At 51.8% G+C, this 12,124-nt stretch overlaps 1 protein-coding gene across 2 annotated transcripts in view; it reads left to right on the top strand.

Annotated features, from left to right (window-relative positions):
• LOC122934562 (putative methyltransferase DDB_G0268948) overlaps positions 1-12,124 on the top strand; it is a 99,914-nt gene that overhangs the window by 503 nt on the left and 87,287 nt on the right. The gene's annotated exons all lie outside the window — the stretch shown is intronic.

Here is a 12,124-nt window from a genome sequence, read left to right on the forward strand (position 1 = left end):
CTCATTTTTCGTGGCGCCTTATGGCTGGTGTTGTAAAAAAAAAAAAAAGTTGCACGCCCCCATCGTGTGACTCTTTAAACGCCCGTATTCCTAAATTTAGACAGTGCCGTGTTTTTACTGCGGAGAGTCGGGGCCGTCAGCCCAGGCGAAGTCATTTCTGCCCGTTTTCAGGTGTAAGCGACGATGGAAATCTCCTCGGGGGCCGGAGTAACTGTCAGTCTAGGTGCACAGACTGCCGAGGATGCCCCTAATTTATGACGAGCCTCGCAAGACCGGCATAAAGCGCTGGCCAGTGATAAGTGACCCCCCCATGAGTTGTGCGCAGTATTGTGGACTCCCGCTGGTAAAATCAAACCATGCCGCCAAAAAAGTCCCAGTGTAGCCCTGGCGCCGATATCCGGCAGGAGGAAAGCCAGTAGAGAAGGAGCAGATAAAAGTACTACCACACTAACGTTATAGTTCCATCCTAGGGGCTCAATGCCGGAAAAAAAAAATGCTTCCGTTTTATCCTAATGCATTTTGAATGGAGAGCAATCCGTTCCGTATGCATCCGTTCAGTCACTCTTAAATGCCGGATCCGGGATTAATTTCCATTGAAATGTATTAATGCCAGATCCGGTACCAAGTGTTCCGGAAAACCAGATCTAGGTTCCCAATCTGCGCATGCACAGACCTTTAAAAATGTGAAAAATAAAATACTGTATCCGTTTTTCTACATGACACCGGAGAGACGGATCCGATGTTTCAATGCATTTGTCAGACGGATCCGGAAACAAATGCTGTCTGTTTGCACACGGATTTCCGGAGCTGAGAGGCTTTGCAGAGTAGTCTTAGTATAACGTTAAAAACGTGTACCGGCCCTGCGCAACATTCATCGTCCGCCTGAGCCCGTGACGGGTTTGCTGCATTTCTAGACAACCTGTCTGTCTAAGGGCTCTGTGTCATGGGGGGGCTCTGTGTCATGAGGTGGCGCATGGGGGGGGCTCTGTGTCATGAGGCGGCGCATGGGGGGGGCTCTGTGTCATGAGGTGGCGCATGGGGGGGGGGGCTCTGTGTCATGAGATGGCGCATGGGGGGGGGGGCTCTGTGTCATGAGGTGGCGCATTGGGGGGGGGCTCTGTGTCATGAGGTGGCGCTTGGGGGGGGGGCTCTGTGTCATGAGGTGGCGCTTGGGGGGGGCTCTGTGTCATGAGGTGGCTCATTGGGGGGGCTCTGTGTCATGAGGTGGTGCATTGGGGGGGCTCTGTGTCATGAGGTGGCGCATGGGGGGGGGCTCTGTGTCATGAGGTGGCGCTTGTTTTTGCTTGGTTTGAACTTGAAGGCACGGGTTTCGTGGCGAATGCTCTGTCTAAAGTATTCTGGTTTCGTCAGTTTGCGCTCAGGGACTGGAGACATTTGTGATTATTGCGCGGTTTTCTACAAACGGTCACAATGATGAATCGGACTTAAAACCTTTGGCCGCCCCAGAATGTAAACTGATGCGAACCACACGTAAAATGGCACAAACACTTTATCAATTTGTCGCAAATGCCACAAAAATGGACACACCCGCTCAGCCCTTGTGGCGCCGTGCATGTCCTACATTACCCCCTAAAGGTCCTTTACAGGGACTGATAATTGGCGCGAATATTAGGGATGAACGTTTGTAGGAACCCTCGTTCCCAATAATTGACCTGTGTAAAAGCTGCAGACTTCTGTTCGTCTGACGATCGTGTCTTTCACCCGACACCTAAGGGCACGGCCGCAGTCAGGTTTCCTGAGCGGTGTCCATCCTTCATATACATCCGTCCTTTTAGGAGTCTCTCCTGATTTTGGCTTCCAAAACTGCACCAGGAAACCTGACCGTGGCCGTGGCCTAAAATCGTAGGCTTTTTACGCCGGTCTTTGTTTACCCCCTGCACTGCCAGAGGATTCGCCTAATATATGACGAAACGTGCGCCCCTGCCATGCTGTTTCCATTCTCATTTCGCAAGGACAGAATAAAAAAAAAAAAACACCCACCCATGCAACAAAATATTGTCCAACTGGCATTTAAAGGGAACCTGTCCCCATAAAAATGTGACTTCCCCCCCCCCCCATAGAGGGAAGGCTGTGGGACCTCCCCCCCCCCCCCCATAGAGGGAAGGCTGTGGGACCTCCCCCCCCCCCCATAGAGGGAAGGCTGTGGGACCTCCCCCCCCCCCATAGAGGGAAGGCTGTGGGACCTCCCCCCCCCCCATAGAGGGAAGGCTGTGGGACCTCCCCCCCCCCCCATAGAGGGAAGGCTGTGGGACCTCCCCCCCCCCCCCATAGAGGGAAGGCTGTGGGACCTCCCCCCCCCCTCATAGAGGGAAGGCTGTGGGACCTCCCCCCCCCCTCATAGAGGGAAGGCTGTGGGACCTCCCCCCCCCTCATAGAGGGAAGGCTGTGGGACCTCCTCCCCCCCTCATAGAGGGAAGGCTGTGGGACCTCCTCCCCCCCCTCATAGAGGGAAGGCTGTGGGACCTCTCCCCCCTCATAGAGGGAAGGCTGTGGGACCTCTCCCCCCTCATAGAGGGAAGGCTGTGGGACCTCTCCCCCCTCATAGAGGGAAGGCTGTGGGACCTCCTCCCCCCCTCATAGAGGGAAGGCTGTGGGACCTCTTCCCCCCCCCTCATAAAGGGAAGGCTGTGGGACCTCTCCCCCCCCCCCTCATAGAGGGAAGGCTGTGGGACCTCTCCCCCCCCCCCCTCATAGAGGGAAGGCTGTGGGACCTCTCCCCCCCCCCCCTCATAGAGGGAAGGCTGTGGGACCTCTCCCCCCCCCTCATAGAGGGAAGGCTGTGGGACCTCTCCCCCCCCCCCCCTCATAGAGGGAAGGTTGTGGGACCTCTCCCCCCCCCCCCTCATAGAGGGAAGGTTGTGGGACCTCTCCCCCCCCCCCCTCATAGAGGGAAGGTTGTGGGACCTCTCCCCCCCCCCTCATAGAGGGAAGGCTGTGGGACCTCTCCCCCCCCCTCATAGAGGGAAGGCTGTGGGACCTCTCCCCCCCCCCTCATAGAGGGAAGGCTGTGGGACCCCCCCCCCCCTCATAGAGGGAAGGCTGTGGGACCCCCCCCCTCATAGAGGGAAGGCTGTGGGACCCCCCCCCCTCATAGAGGGAAGGCTGTGGGACCCCCCCCCACCTCATAGAGGGAAGGCTGTGGGACCCCCCCCACCTCATAGAGGGAAGGCTGTGGGACCCCCCCCCCTCATAGAGGGAAGGCTGTGGAGCTCCCGGCCGGACACAGACATCGCAGCAGCAAGCAGGTAACTATGAGTCTTCTACTATTTTACTATTGCTAAGTAACCATGGCAACCAGGACTGCAGTAGCGTCCTGGTTGCCATGGTTACCGATCGGAGCCCCAGCGATTAAACTGGGACTCCGATCGGAACTCCGCTGCCACCAATGATGGGGGGGGGGGGGGGGAATGGGAGGCCGCACACTGCCACCAATGTTGTTACTGCTATAGAGGGAGGGGGGGGGCCGATGGTGGGCGCACACTGTGCCACCAACGATTTCTAACATTAGAGGGAGGAAGGGGGGGCCCGATGGGGGGCGCACACTGTGCCACCAACGATATTCAAACTGGGGAGGGGGGGGACCGTGAAAAAATACTGTCGTGTGCATGAGGCCTTAAGATATGAGTGAAAGACCTTCAATCTTCTATTGGCTAAGGCTACTTTCACACTCGCGGCAGAGGATTCGTCGTCGGAACTGCCAGCCGGATCCGTTAAGACGTATGCAAACTGATGGCATTTGTCAGACTGATCCGTCTCTCCGGTGTCATCCGGAAAAACGGATCCAGCGTTTAATTATTTTTTTCACTTTTTTTTTTGTTGCAAAAACTGATCTGTTTTGCCGGAATACTCTGGGCCGGATCCAGTATTAATGCATTTAAATGGAAAAAATGCTGGATCCTGCATTCAGGCTAGTGTTCCGGATTTTTGGCCGGAGATAAAACCGTAGCCTGCTGCGGTATTACCTCCGTCCTGAAAAGTCAAAAAGTCTGAACTGAAGACATCCTGAATGGATTACTCTCCATTCAGAAAGCATGGGGATAAAATGGATCAGTTCTTTTCTGGTATTGAGCCCCTAGGACAGAACTTATGTTCCCCATAACGGTGACCCTCTACAGCACTCCTCCCCATAACGGTGACCCCCTCTACAGCGCTCCTCCCCATAACGGTGACCCCCTCTACAGCACTCCTCCCCATAACGGTGACCCCTCTACAGCACTCCTCCCCATAACGGTGACCCCTCTACAGCACTCCTCCCCATAACGGCGACCCCCTCTACAGCACTCCTCCCCATAACGGTGACCCCTCTACAGCACTCCTCCCCATAACGGTGACCCCCTCTACAGCACTCCTCCCCATAACGGTGACCCCCTCTACAGCACTCCTCCCCATAACGGTGACCCCTCTACAGCACTCCTCCCCATAACGGTGACCCCTCTACAGCACTCCTCCCCATAACGGCGACCCCTCTACAGCACTCCTCCTCATAACGGTGACCCCCCTACAGCGCTCCTCCCCATAACGGTGACCTTCACAGTGCCTCACCCTGTTAAAGGGCTTCTGTCACCCCACTAAATGTTGATTGACAGGGCCAGCGAACGCGATTGTCCTCTGGCTGGCCCTGTCAGCTATCAGGATCTCGCGCCTGCGCCGTAACGGTATTCAGTCGGTGCAGGCGCACTGATTGGCAGACGCTCGCTCGGCCGCTCCGTGCTCAATGCGCCTGCGCCAACTACATTACAGTGAGGAAGCCGGCACTAGGAGCGCGGCATTCACTCACTGCGCCGAATACAGAAGCGCACGGTGCGGGAATTGGTATGAGATACTGAGAAGTTTCAAATCAATCAACAGGAGCGGGGTGGGCTGGAGGGACGCGATGGGCGGCTGAAATGGTTAGTGGACGGAGCCCTCTAGGTGCTAATGACGCCCACATAGCACCTAGGGGCTCATTAGCATATCTATAAAAGTATGTTTTTAAGGTGAACGGCAGCAGACAGATGATAAGTAAGAACACTGTTATGGACGGCTGACACTAGCGCATCACTAGTGTCAGTCAGCTAAATAGGACCAAATCTGGTGGTAGAAACTAGGGATGAGCGAACTCGAACTGTATAGTTCGGGTTCGTACCGAATTTTGGGGTGTCCGTGACACGGACCCGAACCCGGACATTTTCGTAAAAGTCCGGGTTCGGGTTCGGTGTTCGTCGCTTTCTTCGCGCTTTTGTGACGCTTTCTTGGCGCTTTTTGAAAGGCTGCAAAGCAGCCAATCAACAAGCGTCATACTACTTGCCCCAAGAGGCCATCACAGCCATGCCTACTATTGGCATGGCTGTGATTGGCCAGAGCACCATGTGACCCAGCCTCTATTTAAGCTGGAGTCACATAGCGCCGCCCGTCACTCTGCTCTGATTAGCGTAGGGAGAGGTTGCGGCTGCGACAGTAGGGCGAGATTAGGCAGATTAACTCCTCCAAAGGACTTGATTAACTGATCGATCTGCAGCTGTGGATCATTGAGCTGCTGATCCTCAATTGCTCACTGTTTTTAGGCTGCCCAGACCGTTTGTCAGTCACATTTTTCTGGGGTGATCGGCGGCCATTTTGTGTCTTGTGGTGCGCCAGCACAAGCTGCGACCAAGTGCATTTAACCCTCAATGGTGTGGTTGTTTTTTGGCTAAAGCCTACATCAGGGTGAAGCTGTCACACCAAGTGCATTTAACCAGCAATAGTCTGTTCATTTTTTGGCCATATACAAAATCAGGGGCAAGCTGCGCCTGTCACCAAGTGCATTTAACCCTCAATGGTGTGGTTGTTTTTTGGCTAAAGCCTACATCAGGGTGAAGCTGTCACACCAAGTGCATTTAACCAGCAATAGTCTGTTCATTTTTTGGCCATATACAAAATCAGGGGCAAGCTGCGCCTGTCACCAAGTGCATTTAACCCTCAATGGTGTGGTTGTTTTTTGGCTAAAGCCTACATCAGGGTGAAGCTGTCACACCAAGTGCATTTAACCAGCAATAGTCTGTTCATTTTTTGGCCATATACAAAATCAGGGGCAAGCTGCGCCTGTCACCAAGTGCATTTAACCCTCAATGGTGTGGTTGTTTTCTGGCTAAAGCCTACATCAGGGTGAAGCTGTCACACCAAGTGCATTTAACCAGCAATAGTCTGTTTATTTTTTGGCCATATACTACATCAGGGGCAAGCTGCGCCCGTCACCAAGTGCATTTAACCCTCAGTAGTGTGGTTGGTCAAGCTGTGACACCAAGTGCATTTAACCAGCAATAGTCTGTTCATTTTTTGGCCATATACTACATCAGGGGCAAGCTGCGCCCGTCACCAAGTGCATTTAACCAGCAATAGTGTGGTTATTTTTTGGCCATATCCCAGTCTAATTCTGTCACTAAATCCATACCGGTCACCCAGCGCCTAAATACTAGGCCTCAAATTTATATCCCGCTAAATCTCTCGTTACCGCTGTCCTGTTGTAGCTGGGAAAGTTATTTAGTGTCCGTCAAAGCACATTTTTTGTTCTGGGTTGAAGTACAATTCCCAATTTAGCAATTTCATAATTTAGTGGTTTCTGCTATATCAGAGCTATTTGAAATCTATCCCTAAAAGGGTATATAATATTCAAGGTGCACATTGGGTCATTCAGAATAACTTCACACACACCCGCTACTGTGTATTTTCAAGTCTAATTCTGTCACTAAACCCATACCTGTCACCCAGCGCCTAAATACTAGGCCTCAAATTTATATCCTGCTAAATCTCTCGTTACCGCTGTCCTGTTGTAGCTGGGAAAGTTATTTAGTGTCCGTCAAAGCACATTTTTTGTTCTGGGTTGAAGTACAATTCCCAATTTAGCAATTTCATAATTTAGTGGTTTCTGCTATATCAGAGCTATTTGAAATCTATCCCTAAAAGGGTATATAATATTCAAGGTGCACATTGGGTCATTCAGAATAACTTCACACACACCCGCTACTGTGTATTTTCAAGTCTAATTCTGTCACTAAACCCATACCTGTCACCCAGCGCCTAAATACTAGGCCTCAAATTTATATCCTGCTAAATCTCTCGTTACCGCTGTACTGTTGTTGCTGGGCAAGATATTTAGTGTCCGTCAAAGCACATTTTTTGTTCTGGGTTGAAATACAATTCCCAATTTAGCAATTTCATAATTTAGTGGTTTCTGCTATATCAGAGCTATTTGAAATCTATCCCTAAAAGGGTAGATCATATTGAAGGTGCACATTGGGTCATTCAGAATAACTTCACACACACCCGCTACTGTGTATTTCCAAGTCTAATTCTGGCACTAAACCCATACCTGTCACCCAGCGCCTAAATACTAGGCCTCAAATTTATATCCCGCTAAATCTGTCCTTAGTGCTGTAGCTGGGCGAGTTATTTAGTGTCCGTTCAAGCACATTTCTTGTTCTGGGTTGAAATACAATTCCCAATTTAGCAATTTCATAATTTAGTGGTTTCTGCTATATCAGAGCTATTTGAAATCTATCCCTAAAAGGGTATATAATATTCAAGGTGCACATAGGGTCATTCAGAATAACTTCACACACACGCTTCTGTGCATTTCCAAGTCTAATTCTGTCACTAAATCCATACCGGTCACCCAGCGCCTAAATACTAGGCCTCAAATTTATATCCAGCTAAATCTGTCCCTAGTGCTGTAGCTGGGCGAGTTATTTAGTGTCCGTTCAAGCACATTTCTTGTTCTGGGTTGAAATACAATTCCCAATTTAGCAATTTCATAATTTAGTGGTTTCTGCTATATCAGAGCTATTTGAAATCTATCCCTAAAAGGGTATATAATATTCAAGGTGCACATTGGGTCATTCAGAATAACTTCACACACACCCGCTACTGTGTATTTCCAAGTCTAATTCTGGCACTAAACCCATACCTGTCACCCAGCGCCTAAATACTAGGTCTCAAATTTATATCCCGCTAAATCTGTCCTTAGTGCTGTAGCTGGGCGAGTTATTTAGTGTCCGTTCAAGCACATTTCTTGTTCTGGGTTGAAATACAATTCCCAATTTAGCAATTTCATAATTTAGTGGTTTCTGCTATATCAGAGCTATTTGAAATCTATCCCTAAAAGGGTATATAATATTCAAGGTGCACATTGGGTCATTCAGAATAACTTCACACACACCCGCTACTGTGTATTTCCAAGTCTAATTCTGGCACTAAACCCATACCTGTCACCCAGCGCCTAAATACTAGGCCTCAAATTTATATCCCGCTAAATCTCTCGTTACCGCTGTCCTGTTGTGGCTGGGAAAGTTATTTAGTGTCCGTCAAAGCACATTTTTTGTTCTGGGTTGAAATACAATTCCCAATTTAGCAATTTCATAATTTAGTCGTTTCTGCTATATCAGAGCTATTTGAAATCTATCCCTAAAAGGGTAGATCATATTGAAGGTGCACATAGGGTCATTCAGAATAACTTCACACACACGCTTCTGTGCATTTCCAAGTCTAATTCTGTCACTAAATCCATACCGGTCACCCAGCGCCTAAATACTAGGCCTCAAATTTATATCCCGCTGAATTTGAATACAATACATTGGGCCAAATAATATATTTGTTGTTGTGGTGAACCATAACAATGAGAAAAACATCTAGTAAGGGACGCGGACGTGGACATGGTCGTGGTGGTGTTAGTGGACCCTCTGGTGCTGGGAGAGGACGTGGCCGTTCTGCCACATCCACACGTCCTAGTGTACCAACTACCTCAGGTCCCAGTAGCCGCCAGAATTTACAGCGATATATGGTGGGGCCCAATGCCGTTCTAAGGATGGTAAGGCCTGAGCAGGTACAGGCATTAGTCAATTGGGTGGCCGACAGTGGATCCAGCACGTTCACATTATCTCCCACCCAGTCTTCTGCAGAAAGCGCACAGATGGCGCCTGAAAACCAACCCCATCAGTCTGTCACATCACCCCCATGCATACCAGGGAAACTGTCTCAGCCTCAAGTTATGCAGCAGTCTCTTATGCTGTTTGAAGACTCCGCTGGCAGGGTTTCCCAAGGGCATCCACCTAGCCCTTCCCCAGCGGTGAAAGACATAGAATGCACTGACGCACAACCACTTATGTTTCCTGATGATGAGGACATGGGAATACCACCTCAGCATGTCTCTGATGATGACGAAACACAGGTGCCAACTGCTGCGTCTTTCTGCAGTGTGCAGACTGAACAGGAGGTCAGGGATCAAGACTGGGTGGAAGACGATGCAGGGGACGATGAGGTCCTAGACCCCACATGGAATGAAGGTCGTGCCACTGACTTTCACAGTTCGGAGGAAGAGGCAGTGGTGAGACCGAGCCAACAGCGTAGCAAAAGAGGGAGCAGTGGGCAAAAGCAGAACACCCGCCGCCAAGAGACTCCGCCTGCTACTGACCGCCGCCATCTGGGACCGAGCACCCCAAAGGCAGCTTCAAGGAGTTCCCTGGCATGGCACTTCTTCAAACAATGTGCTGACGACAAGACCCGAGTGGTTTGCACGCTGTGCCATCAGAGCCTGAAGCGAGGCATTAACGTTCTGAACCTGAGCACAACCTGCATGACCAGGCACCTGCATGCAAAGCATGAACTGCAGTGGAGTAAACACCTTAAAACCAAGGAAGTCACTCAGGCTCCCCCTGCTACCTCTTCTGCTGCTGCCGCCTCGGCCTATTCTGCTGCTGCCGCCTCGGCCTCTTCCTCCGCCTCTGGAGGAACGTTGGCACCTGCCGCCCAGCAAACAGGGGATGTACCACCAACACCACCACCACCACCTCCGTCACCAAGCGTCTCAACCATGTCACACGCCAGCGTTCAGCTCTCCATCTCACAAACATTTGATAGAAAGCGTAAATTCCCACCTAGCCACCCTCGATCCCTGGCCCTGAATGCCAGCATTTCTAAACTACTGGCCTATGAAATGCTGTCATTTAGGCTGGTGGACACAGACAGCTTCAAACAGCTCATGTCGCTTGCTGTCCCACAGTATGTTGTTCCCAGCCGGCACTACTTCTCCAAGAGAGCCGTGCCTTCCCTGCACAACCAAGTATCCGATAAAATCAAGTGTGCACTGCGCAACGCCATCTGTGGCAAGGTCCACCTAACCACAGATACGTGGACCAGTAAGCACGGCCAGGGACGCTATATCTCCCTAACTGCACACTGGGTAAATGTAGTGGCAGCTGGGCCCCAGGCGGAGAGCTGTTTGGCGCACGTCCTTCCGCCGCCAAGGATCGCAGGGCAACATTCTTTGCCTCCTGTTGCCACCTCCTCCTTCTCGGCTTCCTCCTCCTCTTCTTCCACCTGCTCATCCAGTCAGCCACACACCTTCACCACCAACTTCAGCACAGCCCGGGGTAAACGTCAGCAGGCCATTCTGAAACTCATATGTTTGGGGGACAGGCCCCACACCGCACAGGAGTTGTGGCGGGGTATAGAACAACAGACCGACGAGTGGTTGCTGCCGGTGAGCCTCAAGCCCGGCCTGGTGGTGTGTGATAATGGGCGAAATCTCGTTGCAGCTCTGGGACTAGCCAATTTGACGCACATCCCTTGCTTGGCGCATGTGCTGAATTTGGTGGTGCAGAAGTTCATTCACAACTACCCCGACATGTCAGAGCTGCTGCATAAAGTGCGGGCCGTCTGTTCGCGCTTCCGGCGTTCACATCCTGCTGCTGCTCGCCTGTCTGCGCTACAGCGTAACTTCGGCCTTCCCGCTCACCGCCTCATATGCGACGTGCCCACCAGGTGGAACTCCACCTTGCACATGCTGGACAGACTGTGCGAGCAGCAGCAGGCCATAGTGGAGTTTCAGCTGCAGCACGCACGGGTCAGTCGCACTACAGAACAGCACCACTTCACCACCAATGACTGGGCCTCCATGCGAGACCTGTGTGCCCTGTTGCGCTGTTTCGAGTACTCCACCAACATGGCCAGTGGCGATGACACCGTTATCAGCGTTACAATACCACTTCTATGTCTCCTTGAGAAAACACTTAGGGCGATGATGGAAGAGGAGGTGGCCCAGGAGGAGGAGGAGGAGGAGGAGGAAGAGGGGTCATTTTTAGCACTTTCAGGCCAGTCTCTTCGAAGTGACTCAGAGGGAGGTTTTTGGCAACAGCAGAGGCCAGGTACAAATGTGGCCAGCCAGGGCCCACTACTGGAGGACGAGGAGGACGAGGATGAGGAGGAGGTGGAGGAGGATGAGGATGAAGCATGGTCACAGCGGGGTGGCACCCAACGCAGCTCGGGTCCATCACTGGTGCGTGGCTGGGGGGAAAGGCAGGACGATGACGATACGCCTCCCACAGAGGACAGCTTGTCCTTATCCCTGGGCAGCCTGGCACACATGAGCGACTACATGCTGCAGTGCCTGCGCAACGACAGCAGAGTTGCCCACATTTTAACCTGTGCGGACTACTGGGTTGCCACCCTGCTGGATCCACGCTACAAAGACAATGTGCCCACCTTACTTCCTGCACTGGAGCGTGATAGGAAGATGCGCGAGTACAAGCGCACGTTGGTAGACGCGCTACTGAGAGCATTCCCAAATGTCACAGGGGAACAAGTGGAAGCCCAAGGCCAAGGCAGAGGAGGAGCAAGAGGTCGCCAAGGCAGCTGTGTCACGGCCAGCTCCTCTGAGGGCAGGGTTAGCATGGCAGAGATGTGGAAAACTTTTGTCAACACGCCACAGCTAACTGCACCACCACCTGATACGCAACGTGTTAGCAGGAGGCAACATTTCACTAACATGGTGGAACAGTACGTGTGCACACCCCTCCACGTACTGACTGATGGTTCGGCCCCATTCAACTTCTGGGTCTCTAAATTGTCCACGTGGCCAGAGCTAGCCTTTTATGCCTTGGAGGTGCTGGCCTGCCCGGCAGCCAGCGTTTTGTCTGAACGTGTATTCAGCACGGCAGGGGGCGTCATTACAGACAAACGCAGCCGCCTGTCTACAGCCAATGTGGACAAGCTGACGTTCATAAAAATGAACCAGGCATGGATCCCACAGGACCTGTCCGTCCCTTGTCCAGATTAGACATTAACTACCTCCCCATAACCATATATTATTGGA

The sequence above is a fragment of the Bufo gargarizans genome, chromosome 4 (assembly GCF_014858855.1).
Source record: "Bufo gargarizans isolate SCDJY-AF-19 chromosome 4, ASM1485885v1, whole genome shotgun sequence".
NCBI lineage: Eukaryota > Metazoa > Chordata > Amphibia > Anura > Bufonidae > Bufo > Bufo gargarizans.